Source organism: Protopterus annectens, chromosome 6.part0, assembly GCF_019279795.1.
Source record: "Protopterus annectens isolate FY-2018-M chromosome 6.part0, PAN1.0, whole genome shotgun sequence".
In the NCBI taxonomy this organism is placed as follows: Eukaryota; Metazoa; Chordata; order Ceratodontiformes; family Protopteridae; genus Protopterus; species Protopterus annectens.
The window spans coordinates 87,230,754-87,253,056 of NC_056737.1; the positions used below are offsets into that span (position 1 = coordinate 87,230,754).

At 36.4% G+C, this 22,303-nt stretch overlaps 1 protein-coding gene across 2 annotated transcripts in view; it reads right to left on the reverse strand.

Moving 5' to 3' along the window:
- Positions 1 to 22,303, reverse strand: part of TGFB3 (transforming growth factor beta 3) — a 1,304,555-nt gene that overhangs the window by 657,369 nt on the left and 624,883 nt on the right. The window lies entirely within an intron of this gene.

Here is a 22,303-nt window from a genome sequence, read left to right on the forward strand (position 1 = left end):
TCTTTAGCTAATGAAGTTCGCAGATGACTGCAAACTAGGAGCCATAATTGAAACTCCTAACGATGTGGACATCCTACAAAAGGGCCTCACTGAGACAGATGCCTGGTGTCAAAGCCATGGCCTCAAGCTCAATGCCAAAAAGTGCATTGTCATCCCCTTTGGTAAAAACTCTGTACTCATGAACTACCACATAGGCGGTAGTCTACTTAACACCGAAAGTGTGATAAGAGACCTTGGGACATAGGTAGACAGTAGTCTCTCCTTTGATAATCACATCACCACAGTAGTCAGGAAATCCTTCTACAAGGTGCACCTCATCACAAAAGGTTTCTCCATCCAGGAAAAAAGAGGTCATTGTTCCCCTTTACTCATCACTCATTAGACCCATTATAGAGTACAACGCCCCTTTTGGTATGTACCACACAAGACATCTACAACAACTGGAAAGACCACAGAAATACCTCACAAAGAGGATTACCGGCCTCAAACAGATGCCCTACGCAGACCGTCTCAAAAAACTCCAGCTTTACTCCATCGCATATCGCCTACTCAGAGGTGATCTCTGCCTAACATACAAAGCTGTGTCAAACCCAGAGCTGTTGGACATGCTCCACTTAAAGAAATCCCAATTCCTCTGAGCTACACGCTCTAGGGACCTAAACCTTGCCACAACAATAAACAGAACATGCTGGAGGGATAGATTCCTGACCCAGAGACTTCCCATACTCTGGAACAAACTACCTATTTATATCAAACAAAGCTCCTCATTAGCACTCTTCAAGAAAAGTCTTGATGACTGGATGGGAGATAGGAAATTCACCCCGGGGATCACTTCTGTGACTCTGCTCGACAGGGGCACAGGAAAATAATTTTCTTGGGTGGCGAAAGCCAGGGTACATTTTTGGCTAGTCTTATATAGGCCCTAGGGCGAATAGCCTAGTACCTACCTATGAATCTATGAACACACACACATATATGCATATATATATATATATATATATATATATATATATATATATATATGGATCCATATTGTTCCATCAAATTTACGTTTCACCGAAACATAAATTCGCTACTGCAGTTTCATGAAAGTGCATTTGTTCAAAAATGGACTTTCATAAAAAACAAAAACAACAAAACCTAAAAAATAAAACACATTAAACATTATTATGCAGTGGGGCAAGCCCCCCTGCACCCGCATGTGGGGGCTGTACCCTCCACACCCCCTCTACTTTAATATTCTCACTCCAAGATTGCACTACGGTGGGAAAAAGGTATTATTCCCTTATCCCCACTGAACCACGATCTCAGCACTAGTTTCCTTAGTTGTACACCAACAGTAAATGTTGATGTACAACTAAGGTTACATGCAAACTGCATGTTTTCATGTATTACATATTTTTTTTTTACTTTACTGTGGTTTTTACCATGAAAGTGCATTTTCGACAAAATGTTCTTTTGCAGGAGTGCATTCGCGAATTTACGTTTCGTTGAAACGTAAATTCAGTGGATCAAAGTAGGTCCATATACATATACATATACATATGCACACACATTAGATATACACACACACACACACACACACACACACACACACACACACACACACACACACACACACACACACACACACAGAGTCCTCTGCTTTCATGCATACAGTCACTCACACATTTAGACAGAAACATAATGAAATATACATTATTTTCATTTCATTTATTTATTCTTTAGCACTCGCTAAACAGCAAAAGGGCTGCTTAGCAAGTGTAAGATGTCTTGAAAGATGTCTCATACACACACACACACACACACACACACACACACACACACACACACACACACACACACACACACAGTGTTACTTTTATTTTTTTTCAATCTCATTTTACACTCACTAAATAGCCAAAGAACTGCTTAGTGAGTGTAAAATAATGGTAGCCATGTATTTGCATCTTTTGTTTTTGAACATTTGGATTCTGTCATAGTACAATAAGATAAGAATAGTTAAATTTGTCATTGCCTGTGATAATGCGTTACTGCTAATAATTTATATAATCTTATGGGGAATGTTGAACTAGATAATGCAGCTGGAACCAGAATATTTGTTTTCTGCTTATTGAAAAAAATTACAATGTTAGTTCTTTACGAGGTCAAGAAAAATATTGAGCACAAAAATGGGAACTTTTTACTGTGTAGTGTAACTATTGTAAATATATGAAAACTGTGTCCTAGAAGGTGTCTACTTAGCAAATGCATGTGCTCTGGTTGACAACTATAATTCTCAAAAAAGGTATCTCTCTAAGCTGTCGGGCATTTAATGCTTTTTATGTTGGCAAGGCTCTAAAATGCACATCTGTGCTCTTAAATTTGTACCACCTAGTAGAATGTAATAGTTATAAAAAGTGCATAGGGATGTCTCCTATTGAATGCCGAACTACTGATGTGCACAGGGAAATTCCACAGTTCGTGAATTTTTTCCTTTTGCTTCAGTGTGGATTCTTTTCTTCTTTTGTGATTTTAAAGTTGTTTTTTCTTGAATTAGTTTGTTTGTCGTTTGTATATGGAGAAGAGCACCGCATCTGGATCACAATTACTTTTTCAATCCATTAATTCATCACCTAATAACATGGAACATGTATCAGATGTTGAACATGACGCTTTGTGTAAACTTACAGCTCTAATCGAGCTTCTCTCGCAACGTGTTGATTGCCTGGCAAGTCAGGTTGCAACTATTCTGCCTGGAGGATCCAGAAGTTCCGGTAATGTTGCTTCATCTCATGTGGCTGGTCGGACAGCGTCTAGCATTGTAGCAGTTGCCCTTGGATCGCAAGATTGGGGATTTCCGACTTTGGGTGCTTCTAATACATCTGCTTTACCTTGCTCTGGTGTCCGAACATCTTTGGATAATGAAACGAATGTCCGGTTACCTGTTATTCTTGACCAAAATAATCCAATAAGTACGCAATCCATTCTACCTTCGCTGAATGACTGGTTCAGAGAACCTTCTGGTTTCTTGAATGTCTCATTGCAAGCGAATACTAATGAGCATTCTTTTGTGAACGAAAACACTTTAATTAATAAACGGAAGGTTTTTGACGTGAAGTTGTTTAAATTTAAAAAACTACAAATCGAAGTTAAGTATTTATCTGAATCAGTATTTATCTGAATGTGTTAAAAGGAAGCAAGTCTCAAAGGGGCTGAGACAATGGAGGTATCCAACAGGATTAATATTGAACTCAGCTTTTCATAAAGAACTGTTGTGTTTGTTTGACCAGCAGGGAATTGAATTTATTGAGGTTTTAATTAACGACTATCATAAACAAATGGATATACTGAAAGATGAACTAGCTGAACTTGACACTGCTATTAGAGCTGATAATGAATTTCAACGCTATAAATTTGATTTTTTAAGGATTTTCTCTAGTACTGAGACTGCCTTAATTAAAGTCAGAGAAAATAAAGTGAAAAAACTTAATAGGGATTCCTTAGCATATGAAAAGGGATCCGCTTACCCTTTACCCCCAACCAATATCATGGGTAATTGAAATACAGGTTTGCTTAGTGAACAAAATAATTTGGGGAACAATTCTCGAATTGATTTAGATAATAGTGATGATGTAATTAGTACTAGTAGCGAGACAACTCCAGTGAGGAGAAGTGAAAGACTTGCCACTAAACATGGGAACAACAAATCCAATACCAACAATATTACCGATATTAATCAACAACAGGGTTTTCAGGTTCGCAAAAAAATGAACACTGGGGGGCAACAAAGTCATTCTCTGCCTCAACGCCAGTACAAGAAAAAATTCCGGAACAAGAGAAGGAGATAATCCCTTCTCCTGTCCTCTTCGAGGATATGGAGGATACCACTTTTCAACAAAGGACAGTACAAGTATTAACGAACAGCACACAGGATTTCAAGATTTATAATTTTTTCTTCCTTTAATCCCGAACCTTTGCTTATTGATACCCTTGCTAAAGGTCTTACCTTTGTTCCTGCAAGGAGAAGTGACGTAGCAAGAACTTTAATTGACTTAAAAACTTTTACAAGGAAATTGAATTTGAATGTGGTTTTGGGGAACAACTCAAGTCTTATTAAGGACTTTAAGGTTGCCAGCATTTTTAACCCAAATTTACATCCTTCTGTCTTGCTTTTTGAGAGAATATGTGAGAATGATTTTAGAGCACTGTTGAATACTGGTTGTTTACCTAACTCATTAGGGAATAATTTAACCCAATTGGAGAAGGATATATTGAATGACCTCAAGTTTGCTAACATTCGTATTTGTAAACCTGATAAGGGGGTGGGTTAGTATTTATGAATAAGGAAGATTATCTTTCAAACATGGAATCATTATTAACTAATGAGGCCTATACCAGGGTATCCAACGAACTAAATGGGGCATACCATAGACTTAAGGGTTTTATCAGTGATTTATTCATTGAAGGCCGTATTGATTTAGATCTTTTGAATTTCCTAGTTATTCTCCATCCAGTGACCCCAACTTTGTTTGGGCTACTTAAAATACATAAGAACCTAACAAAACCCCCCCTTCTGTCCCATAATTGATGGGCAACAATCTATTACCTATGGGTGTGCCAAGTTTGTTGATAGTAAACTTAAGGAGGTTTTGAAAAATGAAAAGCAACTATGTAGAGACTCTTGGGCATTTTTGGAGGCTATGAACAACTTTCCCTTTGATGAGAATTTGAATTTTTTGACTATTGATATTCGTGACTTATACACCTCTATTCCGCAAGATTTAGAGTGTGAATGGGTTAGAGATTTTTTGTTGGATCAAAAACTGAATGGTCAGGATGTGGATTTAATCATCTATCTCCTTGAGTTAGTTTTGAATAATAATTATTTTTTATTCAACAAAGAATATTATTTGCAGAGAACGGGTGTAGCCATGGGGTCCCCCTGTGGGGCAACCTTTGCTAATACAGTGATGGCATATTGGGAAAAACAGTTTATTTTTAAATATTCTGATTTTTAGAGTAAGGCCTCATGGTACACCTGTTACCTGGATGATATTTTTATTCTTTGGAAGGGCAATAAATCTTCTGCTGCAAACTTTGTTGAAAAAATTACTAACTTTACTGACTTTTTACATTTTACCTGGGAATTTCATAATAACCACATTTCTTTTCTTGATGTTGATCTGACTAAAAATTGTTTAATTAATAGTTTCACTTCTAGAATTTTTAGGAAACCCACTTATTCAAATGCATTTCTACATTTCTCTAGCTGCCATCCATTCCATCAAAAGAGAGAAGTTGTCAAGGGACAGCTCTTGAGGGCAGCAAGAATGACTACTCTAGAGAATGAGTTTTTTGAGGAATGTAGCTTATTGAAAAATATGTTTATTAAACGTAGGTATCCTAATGGAATGGTGGAAGACCTTATTGATGAAGTATCTAATAAAAGGTTCCGGGGTTCTTTTAAACCAATTTTAAACATTAAGGAAGCTAATGATTCATTTAATTTTGAACCTGACGGTTCTAGTCTGAATATTTTAATTAGGGATGAGAGTAATACACAACAAATGGATCTTCCTGGTGGTGACTTTGGTAAATTAAGTTTTATCACTACTTTTTCAATAGATGCCCCCTTGTTGAGATCCATTTTATTTAAGAATTGGTATTTTTTACTTGATTACCACTTGATTAGGAAGCACATAAGCAAACATCCATGTGTTGTGTTTAGAAAGGGTAAAAATCTGAAAACATTATTGGAATCTAATAATGTTAAATGTCATCTCCCACACTGTGGAATCTTTAAATGTGGAGCCTGCCAATGGTGTAAATTTATTAAAGTAACAACTTAATTCTTAGTCAATGGTAATAAATATTATATCACTGATAAATTTAATTGTAATACAAGGAGGGTGGTTTATTTAGCATCATGTCTAAAATGTTCTGCCTTTTATGTGGGCAAAATGGATAGACCCCTAAAGAGTAGAATTTATGAACACCGTTATGCCATAGGCAAAAGAAATGAGAATAATGCACTGGCTAGGCATATTATGTCATTTCCAGAACATGATTTTCACTTTTTGATTATTGAAAAAATTAATGATTATAATAGAGGGGGACCAATTAGTTTGAAACTTTAAGAAAAAGAACTAATGTGGCAACTTAAATTAAATGCCTCAGTTCTGCCAGGGTTAAATGACACAATTTCTATTATGAGTGTGCTGAAATTGAAAGCATTACTTAGATAGAATAGAATTTTTTATAGTTATATATTTTTATGTAAACATATTTAGATATATATATATATTTAGATGAACATTTATAGAATTTTGATGTGTTTCATATGTAGGAGTAGATGTTTTATTTGTATTTATTTGGGAATTCTTTTTAGATTGTTCTTCAGCATAGGAAATGATGTCATGAACTGTTTTATATTTAAAGCATTTATTTCCTGTATGTAATTGTCTGATGAAGTTTACTCATTCTAGTAAATGAAAGTGCTTACTATATTATCCTTTTGCTTCAGTGTGGATTCTTTTCTTCTTTTGTGATTTTGAAGTTGTTTTTTCTTGAATTAGTTTGTTTACCTATTTATATCAAACAAAGCTGCTCATTAGCACTCTTCAAGAAAAGTCTTGATGACTGGATGGGAGATAGAAAATTCACCCCGGGGAACACTTCTGTGACTCTGCTCGACAGGGGCACAGGAAAATAATTTTCTTGGGTGGCAAAAGCCAGGGTACCTTTTTGGCTAGGCTTATATAGGCCCTAGGGCCAATAGCCTAGTACCTACCTATGAACCTATGAACACACACACATATATGCATATATATATATATATATATATATATATATATATATATATATGGATCCCTATTGTTCCATCAAATTTACGTTTCACCGAAACATAAATTCGCTACTGCAGTTTCATGAAAGTGCATTTGTTCGAAAATGGATTTTCATAAAAATCAAAAACAACAAAAACTGAAAAATAAAACACATTAAATATTATTATGCAGTGGTGCAAGCCCCCCTGCACCCCCATGTGGGGGCTGCACCCTCGACACCCCCTCTACTTTAATATTCTCACTCCAAGATCGCACTACAGTGGGAAAAAGGGAATATTCCCTTATCCCCACTGAACCACGATCTCAGCACTAGTTTCCTTAGTTATACATCAACAGTAAATGTTGATGTACAACTAAGGTTACATGCAAACTGCATGTTTTCATGTATTACATATTTTTTTTTTACTTTACTGTGGTTTTTACCACAAAAGTGCATTTTCGACAAAATGCTCTTTTGCAGGAGTGCATTCGCGAATTTACGTTTCGTTGAAACGTAAATTCAATGGATCAAAGTAGGTCCATATACATATACATATACACACACATTAGATATATACACACATGTGTGTGCACGCACAGATACACACACACACACACACACACACACACACACACACACACACACACACACACACACACACACACACACACACACACACACACACACACACACACACACAAACACACACACACACACCTTCTGCTTTCATGCATGCAGTCACTCACACATGTAGACAGAAACATAATGAAATATACACTATTTTCATTTCATTTATTTATTCTTTAACACTCGCTAAACAGCAAAAGGGCTGCTTAGCAAGTGTAAGATGTCTTGTACAATGTCTCATACACACACACACACACACACACACACACACACACACACACACACACACAGTGTTAATTTTATTTTTTTTCAATCTCATTTTACACTCACTAAATAGCCAAAGAACTGCTTAGTGAGTGTAAAATAATGGTAGCCATGTATTTGCATCTTTTGTTTTTGAACATTTGGATTCTGTCATAGTACAGTAAGATAAGAATAGTTAAATTTGTCATTGCCTGTGACAATGCGTTACTGCTAATAATTTATATAATCTTATGGGGAATGTTGAACTAGATAAAGCAGCTGGAACCAGAATATTTGTTTTCTGCTTATTGAAAAAAATTACAATGTTAGTTCTTTATGAGGTCAAGAAAAATATTGAGCACAAAAATGGGAACTTTTTACTGTGTAGTGTAACTATTGTAAATATATGAAAACTGTGTGCTAGAAGGTGTCTACTTAGCAAATGCATGTGCTCTGGTTGACAACTATAATTCTCAAAAAAGGTATCTATCTAAGCTGTCAGGCATTTAATGCTTTTTATGTTGGCAAGGCTCTAAAATGCACATCTGTGCTCTTAAATTTGTACCATATAGTAGAATGTAATAGTTATAAAAAGTGCATAGGGATGTTCATAGGTTAGTACTAGGCTAACTTCCCTTGAGGGCCATTTTAAGCCTAGCCAATTACCCCATGTGAGAATCAAACCCTGTACCTTGTATCTTTAAGGTAAGCATCTTTACCATTATACCAGCCTCCCACCCTCCTATTGAATGCCGAACTACTGATGTGCACAGGGCAATTCCACAGTTCGTGAATTTTTTGGCATTGGTGGTGCACTGGGGAATGCCACGGCATGCATGTGTTCATCGAATTGCTGCCTAACTGTGCTGGCAAGAAAGAACTACATTTAGAAAAACAGCTTGAAAGCTAAAAATAACTGTACGCGTAACATACTATTGCTTAGCACTGCAATAGTTCCTGATCTACATTTCAGCAGCAGAGAATATGAATAATGCACGGCACAGGAAAAGTTTCAGTACTAAGTGATAGCTTGCATGCATATCTTATACTTGCCACTTGAAAGAGCTGAGGATCATCATTTACTAACACATTTTATAGGCAACTGCAGACTTCGATTTTAATGCTGTTATGAACTTACCAAAGATGGGTATTTGCCAATATTTGGACTACAGTTTCACAGCAAAAAAAAAAAAAAGTTGCTCCGATACTGTTTTGATTCCTAATGGAAGCATTTTGTCAAGGAAAAGTTCCATGACTACTTGTCCACTGTTTTATAACAGCTGTTACTTGAGCAAGTGTAATTTCAGCCTACGTCACATTGTGGGCTGTACCTAAGCAGAAAGGACTACTGATTTGACTGTGTCAAAGGTATGTCATGAGGGAGGAGACAAATTCCACCAGAAAGGCCATGATACACTAAACTGGGGGATAGACTGTCCCGTCCCATGCTAGCAAAGTGGAGAAATGTAGGATTTTAAATCTTTTTACTGCATTCCTGCAACTACACATGACTAGCATGAAATTATAGGGATAAAAGAAAACTCAAGATTGAGTTTAATATAGGCGAGGCTTGAGTTTCCTTTAAACTGCAGCAAACTGCTTGCAAGAATATAACAAGCAGTTGTTACAGTTTAGACCACACATGGAGCACTACAGTGCTCAGGTTTAACTGCAAATGCAATAGCTGCTTTTAAAAGATGGTATTTAATTAGTGAGAAGTTGGGATCAGCTAGATGTACCCCCCCAACAATTTGCACCAGGGGCAGTTGCCCACCTCATCCCTGAATGCAGGCTACGTACAAGGACCCAGTGGCACAAGTTTGAACAGTATTCAGTCTCACATTGGGTTCCAAGTGGGAGTGAGCATATATCAGGGTTCAGCTCTGAACCCACTGCTGTTCATACTCATGATGGACTACATTAGCAAACAGACTGGAAGGGTAAGATCAACAAATTTGCTGTATACAGATGATGTGGCATTACAAACAGACTCTGAGCAAGAACTTCAACAAAGGATAAGGAATGGAATGCAAAACTAAAGGAACATGGGATTAAACTGAGTACATATAAGGCAGTTGTAATGGCAGCAAATGGATGAAATCAGAAGAAGCTAAGGACTGAGATAGAAAGGAAAATAGTGGAACAGATTAACAGCATCAAGTGTCTAAGAGGTCTGGTTGAACAAAATGGAAGTCTGAATAAGAAGGTCAAAGCTGGAATCAGAAGGGCTACAGTCAGCTTGCACAGAGTGTCAGGGGTAGTGTATGACAGAAGAATGCCAAAGAAGCTGAAAAGTAAGGTGTACAAAACAGTGGTGTGACCAGTACTACTGTGTGGTACAGAAATCTGGGCAGAGTAATTGAGGAAGCTAGAGGTGATGGAGATGAAGTGTTTGAGATGGGTGGTAGGATGCACACTGTGGGACAGACAAAGACATGAGGACATAAGAGCAGGAGCCATACCTCTCAACTGTACAGACTTTTGTAGAATGTCCAGATTGTTGCCTCTTATTTTTGGTCCATTTCTCATAAAATTGTGGTTTTCTAACAAATTAGTGGCAAATCATTAATGATTGAAGTTAGAAAATAATGACAGACATTTGAGTTTCAGAATTCATACCCTTCAGAAAATTCATGCTAATGCAAAACTTGTTATTCTAGCAACCTTCTAAGTTAATAGGAGCAATATTTAAAAATTGCCCCTATTTTTGAGCTTTTGTCCCACTTTTATTTATGGCTTTGTCCACATTTCAGAGGTTGAAAGGTATGGCGGAAGCCAAAGTAGCTAGAATTACAGAAAAGGTCAAAGATAACAGATTATGGTGGTTTGGGCACATGGGCAGAAAAACAGAAGACAATCTGGTAAAGATGATTTGGGACAGACAAGAAGAAGGCAAGAGAAACAAGGGTGTCTAGCATAAAGGTGGATGATTTGTATGAGAGAAGACCTGAGACACTTAGGCATGAGTACTGAAGAAGGTTGGAGAGTGGCATTGAAAAGAGAGAGTTGATGGCAGTCGACACAATACCCTGAATCCAAGTAAAAAATGGGAAGCATTGATTGATGATGATGATGATATGACTCCAACTGTATACTTCAGAAGTTTCACTCTACCAAATAAATGATTAAATACCTAAAGAGCTGCCACAACATTTCTGATCCTTGTAAATGCATCACATGAAGCAAGTAGAGAATCTATAATATTTACCCTGTCACCCCACATAAGACCCTCCCAGTTATCTTATTCTTGATAGTGTTAATATGTGACTTTATTCAGCAGACAAATGGACACCTAATTCATAACCTCACTTGCATTAACTTTCTTTTTAATGGGGGAGAAAAACAAACAAAACAGTTTATAATCAACATCTCTATCTGACTGAACTATAGAACACATTAGACAAACTAAGCCCTCTTTTACTGATTTCCTAAATTACTTTATAAATGTCATTATGTAACTGTACTACTCCTTTTAGTCTGCATTAACAGCACTGACATTACCTTTTAAAAGAGCTGGCAGAAGCATGTAGAGTGCTTGTAAAAAATAATAATAATATTAAAATACTTGGGGGTGGAGAGGCTTCCGCATTAGTGCCTCTGAACTCCAATGTTCAGTGATACTTTCACTTTCAGAATCAGGTGTCTCAGTCAGCTGATGCAGTCTGAACCAAAAGTGTTAAAATGTAATTCTAATTATGTGCAGTATTAGGTCTGTCTACCTGCATGTCCGTGATGCAGTAGCTAGGTGTTATATGTGTAAATGTCTGTAAAAATAGTCTATATATTGTCTGCACATTGAGTCCGGACACACGGAATTTCGTTCAGTTTTTGCACTTGTGTGATTTCTGAATTACATTAAAGTTTACTTTGACTTTTGACTTTGACTCTGCTGATTCATGCAGCAGCCTGGTGACATCCTCAACAAGCATGCGGATTGGTGAAACAACCTCAAAACAGCCAGGCAAGGGAATTGATATGATTTTAATTTTTTTTTCTTTTTTTATATCAGATAATTTAAAGTAGAATTTTGGGAGCAGAAACAAGTGAGAAAGTGAATTATTACTTTTAAATGAAACATAACTGTCGGCTTTCTGAACCTTTACTGCTGTTTTCTCTTTTGCTTTTAATGGAGTGGTAGGAACTACAGCCCAGATGCCAGTACCATTAACCACTCTTGGAGATAACTGAAGAGGAAAGTCTACCGAGTATAGAAAAGAACAATGGCAATAAGACTGGAAATGTTTTATAAAGATAAATGTTTACAGCACAAGATAAAAACAGATATGTAGCACTTGTAAGTGAAGATGGTGAAGACAGAATTTGAGACAGCAGAAGAACAAGAAGAAAATGATACTAAATCAGTTGGGGAAGGATATGGAGAAGTAAGAGAAAAATAAAAACTGGAAACAAGAAAGACACAAAAAAGGAAAAGAATGACTTAGGAATATTAACACTAAATGTAAACAGCATTCTAAATGATATTTTAGATGTGGTACTGAGTGAAATGGTGAAAGATAGGAATGGAGGTTTTGTAAGGTGTGAGATGTATATGAAGGAGAACAAACTAATTTAGGCAGTATATGGGTAAAAAGATTATATGGTCTATGGGGAATGAGATTTGTTGAAGAATGAGACATTTTTAAGTGAAGTGATAAAGGTACTGGATGTGACAGTGGTACAGGATGACTAGTGGTGTGTATTATAAGGAAAAGGGAAAGGTTTGTAAAGGTAATTGTAGTTTGTGTGCACACCAATACAACAGAGAAAAAAAAGATGTTTGAGGAACATAAAAACATTGTCTTATTAAATATGGGAATTATTATGGTGGGAGACTTTAACTGCAATTTGAAAATGGAGAAGGGAAAGTAACACAAATATTAAACTCATAAGAGAAGTTATAACACATTGAGTTGAGGTTTGTAAATAGGAAAAAACAGAGATTAGACATATAAAACAGAGACTTTCAGAACTGAAATAGATTATGTGGCCTAGTCAGAAGATATGAAAGCAATGACAGGTGGGTATACATGGCTGAGTTTTCAGATCATAGAGCAGTATGGCGTAAATGTTGACAGAGAAATAATAAAATAGGGAAACAGATAAAAAGATTGACTGGAGAGATTGCTAAAATAGATGACATGAAAAGGGAACATAAGATTTTATGGGAATAGTTATGAAAACTGGACAGAGTAATGGAATGCTAATAAAAATACAAGAAAATATTTTTGTTGGCAAAACAGACTGAAGCAAAGAAATAGAAGAGTATAAAATGAAATCATAAAAAACACATGAAAAAGAAACAGAGCAATGCAGTAACTGAATAAGAGAAATAGAAAAATAACTATGCAAAATTGCAAAATACAGAAAATTTAGACAGATTTTTTTAAATAAAAATAAGGATGTTTCACTGTTTTTTGGGAAATGTAAAATTAACAGGAGGAGGAATGGATGTGATATTTGATGAAGAAATATTAGATATAGGTAGAGAGAACTAATGGAAGTTGTGGAAAAGTTTGCTGGTAGTATGTATGAAGAGGACATTTTTTTTTTTTTGCAATCTATACTTCTTAAACTATTTGAGAATGTTAAGAATTATCTAGAAAAGGAGATTGCTATCAGATAAATGAAAAAAGAGAGAGAAATAACTGATATCAAGATTTTTGGTTGAAGGGTTTTGGAATTAAGTGGAAAGAAATGAAGAAAATGTTGATAATAGTAAAAGAAAAAACAGATAAAACTTTGAAAGAAAATAAGGAAGTAAAGAGAGTGACATGATGTGCCAAAGGCATTTGATAAGGCTAGTCATAAAGTGATATGAAATATTCCAGAGACATGTGCGTTAGGAGAAAACATTTTAAATGCTATAAAAATATCCTCTGAAATAGCATGGATGAAAGTTATGGTAAACAGATGGGTGGAAGAAATGATAAAAAATTATGAGAGAAATTAAACAAGGATGTCCATTACGTGCGTGTGTGTTTGTACTGGTAATGACTGCAATAATTCAAACATGCATATGTGAAATGAAAGAAGCACAGTGAGAGATGGGAAAAGGAGTTATAACACTAATGTGTCTGTCATACACACACCATTAAGTGACTGTGGCTAAAAATAAAATATGGATAAGTGAAGTTGATCATACCTCTCAACCATACAGAATTCCTTGGTATTTAACATTTTTGAGGTCAAAATAATGGGGTGCCACAAATTCCCAAGTGGCCCCCTTCAATTTCAATTTTTTTCCTTTTTTTTAATTTTTATTTACTAGTTTAAATAATGGATGACATCACCATACATCAACGTGCAGGGGCATGTGTGGTGACATCAGCTTAATGAAGCAGAGGACTGCCTGTTGTCCCTGTCATTCAGAGACTCTCAGAATGTCTGTGGAATTTGGAAGCAGCAGCAGCAGCAAGGGAGCAGAGCAGACTCAGCAGGCTGGATTCCGGACTGGTGCTCTACTTTGTGCACTGCAAGTAAAAAGAAAAAAAAGGCTGTCCTCAGTAATAGTCAATATAGTTTTTTTTTTGTTTTTTTTGGGGGGCTGTTGTTCTTCTGGGCTGCAGCTGATAAGGGGAGTTTGCTTTTGCTTCTTATTACCAACACTGCCAGCAAGTTATTGCTCAGGCTGGGGAGTTTGCTTATTATTGCTGCAACAAGTTACAGGTGTATGTGTGTGTGTGTGTGTGTGTGTGTGTGTGTGTGTGTGTGTGTGTGTGTGTGTGTGTGTGTGTGTGTATGTGTAATGCCTCAGTTAGTTATACCTGGTGGTTAGTGTTACTCAGGCTCAAACCCTGTACCTTAGATATAAGGAGCAAGAGCCTGAATTCTCTAACCAAACCACCACTTCTGATTTCAAGGAGCTGAGTGACCATAGCTCTCAAGTGTCCAGATTTTCACAGAATGGCTGGAATGTTTGGCTCATACTTTTGGTCTGTTCATTTTAAAATTTGTGGTTTTCTGGCAAATCAGTGAGAACTGAATTCACTAAATAATGATAGGAAGACTAAAACTTAAATGGCTATCTTTCAGGAAACGCATGGTAACACAAAATCTTTTATTCTAGCAACTTTTCTAAGATTATAGAAGCAATGTTTAAAATGTGTCTATGGTTTTTGTCCCCTCTAATACATTTTGGCTTTTTCCAGATTTCTTATGCTGCATAGTTCTTTGGGGGAGAGAAGTACTGATTATGCCAAGTCTGTTTGTGTTGTTAGTAGTACAACAGGTGGAATAGTATAGCAATAACCCACGCCTGGGTGTGGGTAATGCTGGATTTACCCACGATTGATGTGGTTTGGTCACGACGGCGAAGCCCGAGTGGCCAAACAAAGACAACCATGGGTAAATCCAGCATTACCCACACCCAGAAGTGGGCTTTTGCTATTATACAATGACATTATTTAAGAAAAAAAATAATTACTTTTCTTAAATAATGTCATTGTATAATGCCTCCTTGCTGCCCTTCCGCAGCTGTCTGGTATTCTGCGGCAGTTCTGATGTACTACGCATACGTATGCTTACGCAGTACAGCAGAGCTGTGGGCAAAAGCAACGGAGAAAGCAAGATCTCCGTTGCTTTTTACAAACTGTCTCGCTATGTTAAAGGAGTTTAACAGAGCAAGACAGCTTTAAAAAAAGCAACGGAGAATCTCTGTTGCTTTTTTTTAAAGCTGTCTCGCTATGTTAAACCCATTTAATATAGCAAGACAGTTTTGAAAAAAGCAATGGAGAAAGCAAGATCTCCATTGCTTTTTACAAAGTGTTTTGCTATGTTAAAGGAGTTTAACATAGCGAGACAGCTTTTAAAAAAGCAACAGAGATAGGAAGATCTCCGTTACTTTTTTTAAAGCTGTCTCGCCATGTTAAACTCATTTAACATAGCGAGACAGTGTGTAAAAAGCAACGGAGATCTTGCGTTCTCCATTGCTGTAAAAAAAGAGTTATACTAATAGAAAAAGTCTGGGCGACTGGACCTTTTTCCATTACTATAACTCTGATTTACAACGTGCGCGCTGACCAATCAGCGTGCACGTTTTGGAATATTAATGGGGGGGGGTCGTTGTATAACTGCTTTTAATGCAGAAGGCTATGGGTTCTACTCCCAAAGTGCGTAGATGGAATACTGATACTGTACTGTGTTGTACTTTTAAAGGGAGTGGATGCAGCAGTCCTGAGAATGTCCTCTTTAGCGTAGATACCTAGTAACTATGAACCTGTTATCAGTTTGCCATCCATTCCCTATTGCAATATTACTAGTTTATCATTTTTTTTAATGTAACATAGGCAATTTATTCCTCTAGGTCAACAGGCACTTTATTTGTAGATGAAATAATGAAATATAAAATTGTTTGCTAGCAGCAGCCTCTTTATTAGTTACAGAACTCTTTAATGTGGAATTATTTAGATGACTTCTTCTTTTGCAGAGGCTGTGCATATTTACTGACACCAGTGGATTATAGAAGTTTGAGTAGACTTTTATAATGGAAATGTTCTGAATTTGGCAGTTTTGTCATTATTGGTTCATGTATTTTGTTTCATTGCTTACTGGAAAAATTTTCAAAACAATACATTTAAAATGCGCTCTAACAACTGTTCTGTATTATACAAGGAATATAATTTAATACAATCATCAAGGTGTATCAACACATGTATGTTTTGTGTGCAAGGGGCCTATGACTTGAAAACAGCCCAAAGGTAATCTTTATCTGCCACTGGCCAGATGTATTTTCTTTAAATGTGGGTTTCAATGCTGTTTCAATGAATGTGAGTTTCAAGGGCAGAGAAGTTTTAATGCTGTCTGTTTTCATTGTGAGACTGTATTGCTTTGTTTTAGCAGATTTCTGTTAGTGCTTGTGCTATAAAATGTAAAATAAAAGTTTTAAAAGAAACCCAAATAATCATTGTAGAAGTAAAGCAGTATGCACATTACAGTGTTTATGGTAAATGGGGCGAAATAGCCAAGTAATGAGACATTGGAATGGCTGCAGGGGGGCTCTGGTGCCATATTTTGGTGGTCTGTTCTTCAGTTTGCATTTGAAAGTTGGTATCCCAGAATGATGGGAGGCCCTATTCGACCATGATTTTGTGAGGGCGGGCAGCAAACTCAAAGACAGCCCCAGCGGCATAAACTCTAGTTACACCACTGATCAGTAGGCCATGGAGAATGACATTTGGAGGTCCTAGCAAACTATAATATTCTTTGGCTAAGATTAGAATATGGCCTACCATTAAATGCCATACTTTTACCACAAAACCCACACACTGCAAGTCACCAAAAACAAAATCCTAAGGTTCATCATCTTCTCCCTTCCCAGTGAACATCATTGCTACACATTTAAAAAAAATGGTTACCATTTACTACACAGTCTGGGGCCATATTTTGGTTGTTTGTTCTTCAGTTTGCATTTGAAAATCGGTATCCCACAATTCCACTGGAGTGGGTGGGGTTACATAATTATGTATGCAAATTTTATGCTAATCAGCATACAGATTTGTACCTATTTTTCATGGGCCTTTGTCCAGATTTTTTATGTTTCCAGGTTGAGAAGCATGAAGTTCATAGGTTCATAGAAGGTTACTAGGCTAATGGTCCTAGAGCCCTTACAAGCCTCACCATATTTACCCCAAGTTGCTCCAATTGTCAGTCATTAGGTGAGTGAAATTTGCAGAGGTAAGGGTCTGTGGTAGTTATCTGTCCAGCAAGGACATTGGTGTGACCCAGGAGTGAATTTGCGGTCGCCAATCCATTGATCTAGGCTGCATTTGCAGAGGATTGTGGAGGTGCTCTTTTTTCATGTTAATTGGAAGCTTGCTTCAGAGAAGTGGCAGTTTCTGGGAGATATAGCTATTTCCATAGCAAGATCTGTTCATGTCAGAGGCTAGGTTAAGATCTCCAGAGCGAGTGACTGTTCTGCTGTTTGATTTACAAATGTGTTGCATTTCCATCAGGGCCAGGTCAGAAACTGCCCTGTAAGCCAGGCCCAGATCACCCCTTACTAACCTGTAGGAGACAGAATACAGTGAGAGACCTTTCAGTCTTTCTGCGCAAGACTTGTTTTGTTTACCCTGTAATTTCTTGGTGAGAAACCTCTGCAGTCTCTCCAATTGTTGCAGGTGTCTGGTGAGGTACATGTAAAAGGGAGCAATTATTGGTCTGGTGAGGGTTGAGTATAATGAAATTATAACTTCCTTAGATCAAAATGTGATGCCTTAACTTATAAGACGTGACACACAGAAGGATTTCCTTATTATGGTGGATAAGTAGTGGTCAAAGTTCAGGTTGATATTAACCTGAAATCCAGATCACGTACCACTGGGTCTACACTTGGGGGGGGTGCTGTCTATAATGTAATTAGCAGGCAGGGATGTCAGCCTTCCCCAAGAGAATAATAATGTATTTTTTTGCATTTAGCTTTAATCCGTGGCTTTTGCACCAATCATTTGTCTGTGTTAACCCTGTCTGCAGTATATTAACATACATACATACAAACAAATATTTCAAGCATGAACATTAATGCCCTTCAAGCTTACCAATATAGCAAAACACTTGTTCCCATAATAAGTGTCCAGGCTGTTCTTGAAAATATCTAAACTAGTACTTGCTTTAATGTAATTAGGTAGTCTGTTCCATGCATCAGCTACTCTGTCAGAGAACTAATTAGTACACTTCTCATTCCTATAGAATCTTCTACATAGGTTGTCTGATGATTCTTTTTGATAACCCCAAACATTCCCAAAGGTAATTGTCTGTAAATGCCCTATATATCTGGATAAGCTCTCCTCTTAGATATCTATAAGAGACACTGTACAAAGTCAGATATTTTAGTCTTTCATAACAACTTAAATTTTCACATCCATGGATGCCCTTGGTATATTTCCGCTGTACTCTTTCCAGTTTACTCATGCTTGTTTTCTTATAGGATTTCCATATTGTTATTCCATACTCAAGTTTGGGTCTAATGTAGCTAAGAAACAATGACTTCATTTTTTTTGATTTCCTAGACTTTATAAATCTTTTTTTATACAACTATATTTCTATAACTATCATTAACCAACTGACTGACATGATTAGAAAAATTCATAGCTGAATCTACCCATATACCCAGATCCGTAAATGAGTCTACAGTTTTAATCACTGTGTGCTGTATTAAATATTCACCTTTCAATTTATGTCTCCCAAATCTCATATGCTTAGTTTTTTATGTATTTATCAGCATATTATTCTCATGTGCCCAAATGGTCAATTTAGACAAGTTATTTTGCAGATATGCCTTATCTATAACAGTTTACCCAATTTCAGGTAATCTGCATATAGACTGTAGAATATCTCAGATGAAAAAGTTAGGTCTGAAAAATACAATCTAAACAAATAAGGGCTTGGACAGAGCCCTGTGGGCACCCTGACTATAAACAAGGATTTCACCTGTCCAGTTGATGTATGATACTTGCCATGTCCTATTTGTAAGCCATGCAGCTATCCATCTTATCAAAAGTACATCAAAACCTAGTTGTATTAATTTATTGATCAGTGTTTTGTGTATCACCCTGTCAAATGCTAAAATTAAATCTATATAAATTACATCACAGCACAATTTTTCAATCATAGCTGTTATTATATTGTTATAGAACATCATGTTACAGGTGGTAATAGATCTGTTTTCAACATATGCATACTGATATATGGTTCAAGTCCCAACCTATCCAGTTCTGACAATAACTTATCCAGTATTACCTTCTCCATTATTTGCCCACAACATGAAAGTAGACTTAAGGGTCTATATGACTCTGGGTTTGTCCTACTCCAGTTTCCCTTAAAGACAGGCTTAATAAGCGCATGTCTCCAGTCTTGAGGAATCTCCCCATATTTATATGAACTAGTGAATAATAGCTATAATGGTACCGTAAGTTCTTGCTGAAGTGTTCTCAGGTCATTGTTACTAATTCCATCTCCTCCCTGTGCTTTGTTTGGATCCAGTTTGTGCAGATCTTTTTCAATATAATCTAATTTGATTCCAGAATCTGGAGTTACCCGGATGTCACTCGGACAACTTATCACCCCTTTTGTGGAGCCAAACTGTTTTGCATAAGATTTTGTAAATATATCTATAATCTATTGTGTCTGAGAATAGATTTTAGAATCTGCACTCAGTTTATCAATTTGTGTGTCTTTACTTCTTCCACATCTTATGCATCTATAAAAAGTTTCCTATTATGCTAAATATCTTTATGTAGATTTTATTCAATTTTTTCTTGATCTTGTCTCACACTATGTTTAATCTGTTTGTCCAGCTTGTTTGTTTCAGCTTTCAAAGTTGTAATTTGACCTCTCTTCCATTCCTTATATTTTTGTCTCTCACCTTAATCAGATATCTTGTTATGGAACTATATCCCCCTGATGTTGTATGCCGAGTTCCTGATGTTAAACATTTGTTTTTATTTTTTACACTCAAACAATTTCACTTTCAAAACTTTCCACATTCCATATGCAGTTTTTCCACTGAACACCTCACTCCAGATAGTTTTACATAGTGACTGGCTTCCATATAATCTGTAATTAATCTTCTGTGCATTGGCTTAGTTTTTAGTTTTACAGAATTATCTAGCAACAAATTATCCTTTATAATCCATTCCTGCTAAACGGCAATATGCTTCTGCCAGATTAAGCAGGGAAGTCATCTTAGATTTATTCTCCTCATGCTTCAAAACTTTCACTACATTTGGGTCTTGTGAGGTCAGCAGATATGTGTGGAGTCCCATGATTGCAGACTTCTGACTTTTGGGATTTTATTGACCTTCTGCAGTCTATTTCTTTCAATTTCAAGAAGGGCCATCCCTCCTTTGGAACAAGAAATACATAATCTTGGTATGTACTGATTTTTATAGATAATTTGATGAGGATAAAGTATCCTTCTTGTTTTAATATCTAATCTATCCAACACCTTTTGAGGCCATTCAATAACTCCAGAACTATAAGTTAGGACAGGAAGAGCAAATTGTTTTTTTGCTTGGATTTTGTTTCTAGATGTCAGTGCTGTTTTCAGGATTAATTTATGTCTTCTAAAATATTCCTTACTAAGTTTTACTCCCATTTGTTTTTGTATTTATACACTCCCTCTTGCTCAATTTATTTTATATCACATTCTTGTCTCAAACTGATGTCTTCCTAGTGCTGCAGTTTTCCTGCTTTAAAGGTTGCTTTTGCACATTTATCAAGGCCAAATGACATTCTAATATCATCTGAAAAAATGTTGACAACCTGCAGCTGTGCTTTCAGTTCCTCATCTGATGAGCTATATAGTTTTAAATCATCAACAAATAAAAGGTGAGAAGTCTTTAGACTTTGTTGTTTTCTAGGACCCAAATTGTAGCCATGGCCTAAGCTGTTAAGTAAACAGCTTAATGGGCTAAGGGCAAGGCAGAACACCAATGGTGACAGAGAGTCACCCTGGAATATCCCCCTTTGAATTTTTATCCCTGAGATAATAATTTGGCCTTTGTCATGGTTTAATTGCAAAGTGGTCTGCCATTCTTTCATGGTCACTGTAACGTCAATCTGTGTAGGATGTATTTTATACATTTTTAAGCACTCTTTTATCCACGAATGTGGGATACTATCAAATGCTTTTTTGTCGTCAATCAATGCCATACTAAGATTCTTCCCTTTTACAGTTCTCCACTATGGCTTTATTTAACAACAAATGATCCTTTGTTCCATATGACTTTCTTTTATTTCCCTTTTGTTCTACTGCCATTATTGAGTTTTCTTTTAAATGACTATAAACTCTGTCAGCATCAATTCCCGTGTATAGTTTATAAGTCGTTGGAAGGCAAGTTATTGGTCTGCAATTTTGGGGTAGCTTGCAGGTTCACTCTTAAGTAGGAGCATTGTTTTACCTGTTGTTAGCCAGATTGGTGTCTGTTTGGCGTGAGCATATAAATAGTTCTTACTCATAGCTAGGCCTTCAAGCAAAGATGTTAATACTTTTAACCAAAAGTTAGGCACTGCATTTGGGCCAATTTCCAATTAGAGGCTTTTCTTAACTTTGTTTCAATCTCTCTAGCTGTTACTTCATCCCATTTCATATCCTGTATCTTTAAACTTCTTATTATTTCTTTTACTTCTTTTATCCATTTAGCATATTTGTTGTGTTCCACAATATCTTCATTGATACTTCTCCAAAATGCATCCATTTCTTCTTTTTTTGGTGGCCTTTCAATTCCTTTCACCTTGTTTCCCAATTCTCTATAAAACATTTTTGAGTCATCACTAAATTGCTTATTTTGTACTTTTCCTTTATATTTATCTATGTATCTTCTAAGTTTTTACACCTGTGCTGAAATTTTTAATTTATTATTTACGATAGTGCATGGTAGATCCTGGTCTGTTCTAATACTGCGCACTGCTTTTATCACATCTATCTTTCTTATATTTTTGTTGATCTAGTCCCTCTTCTATAGTCTTCTAACAGTGACACTTCTTGTTTTAATTGCTTTATATTTTTCTCTATTCGATACTTCCATGATGGTATTCGATTTCTCCCCTTCTTTTGCCTCACTACCCTTTGCTCTTATGGTAGAACTTTATCAGCTATTAATTTAGCTACATAGTACCATATTCTGTTTAC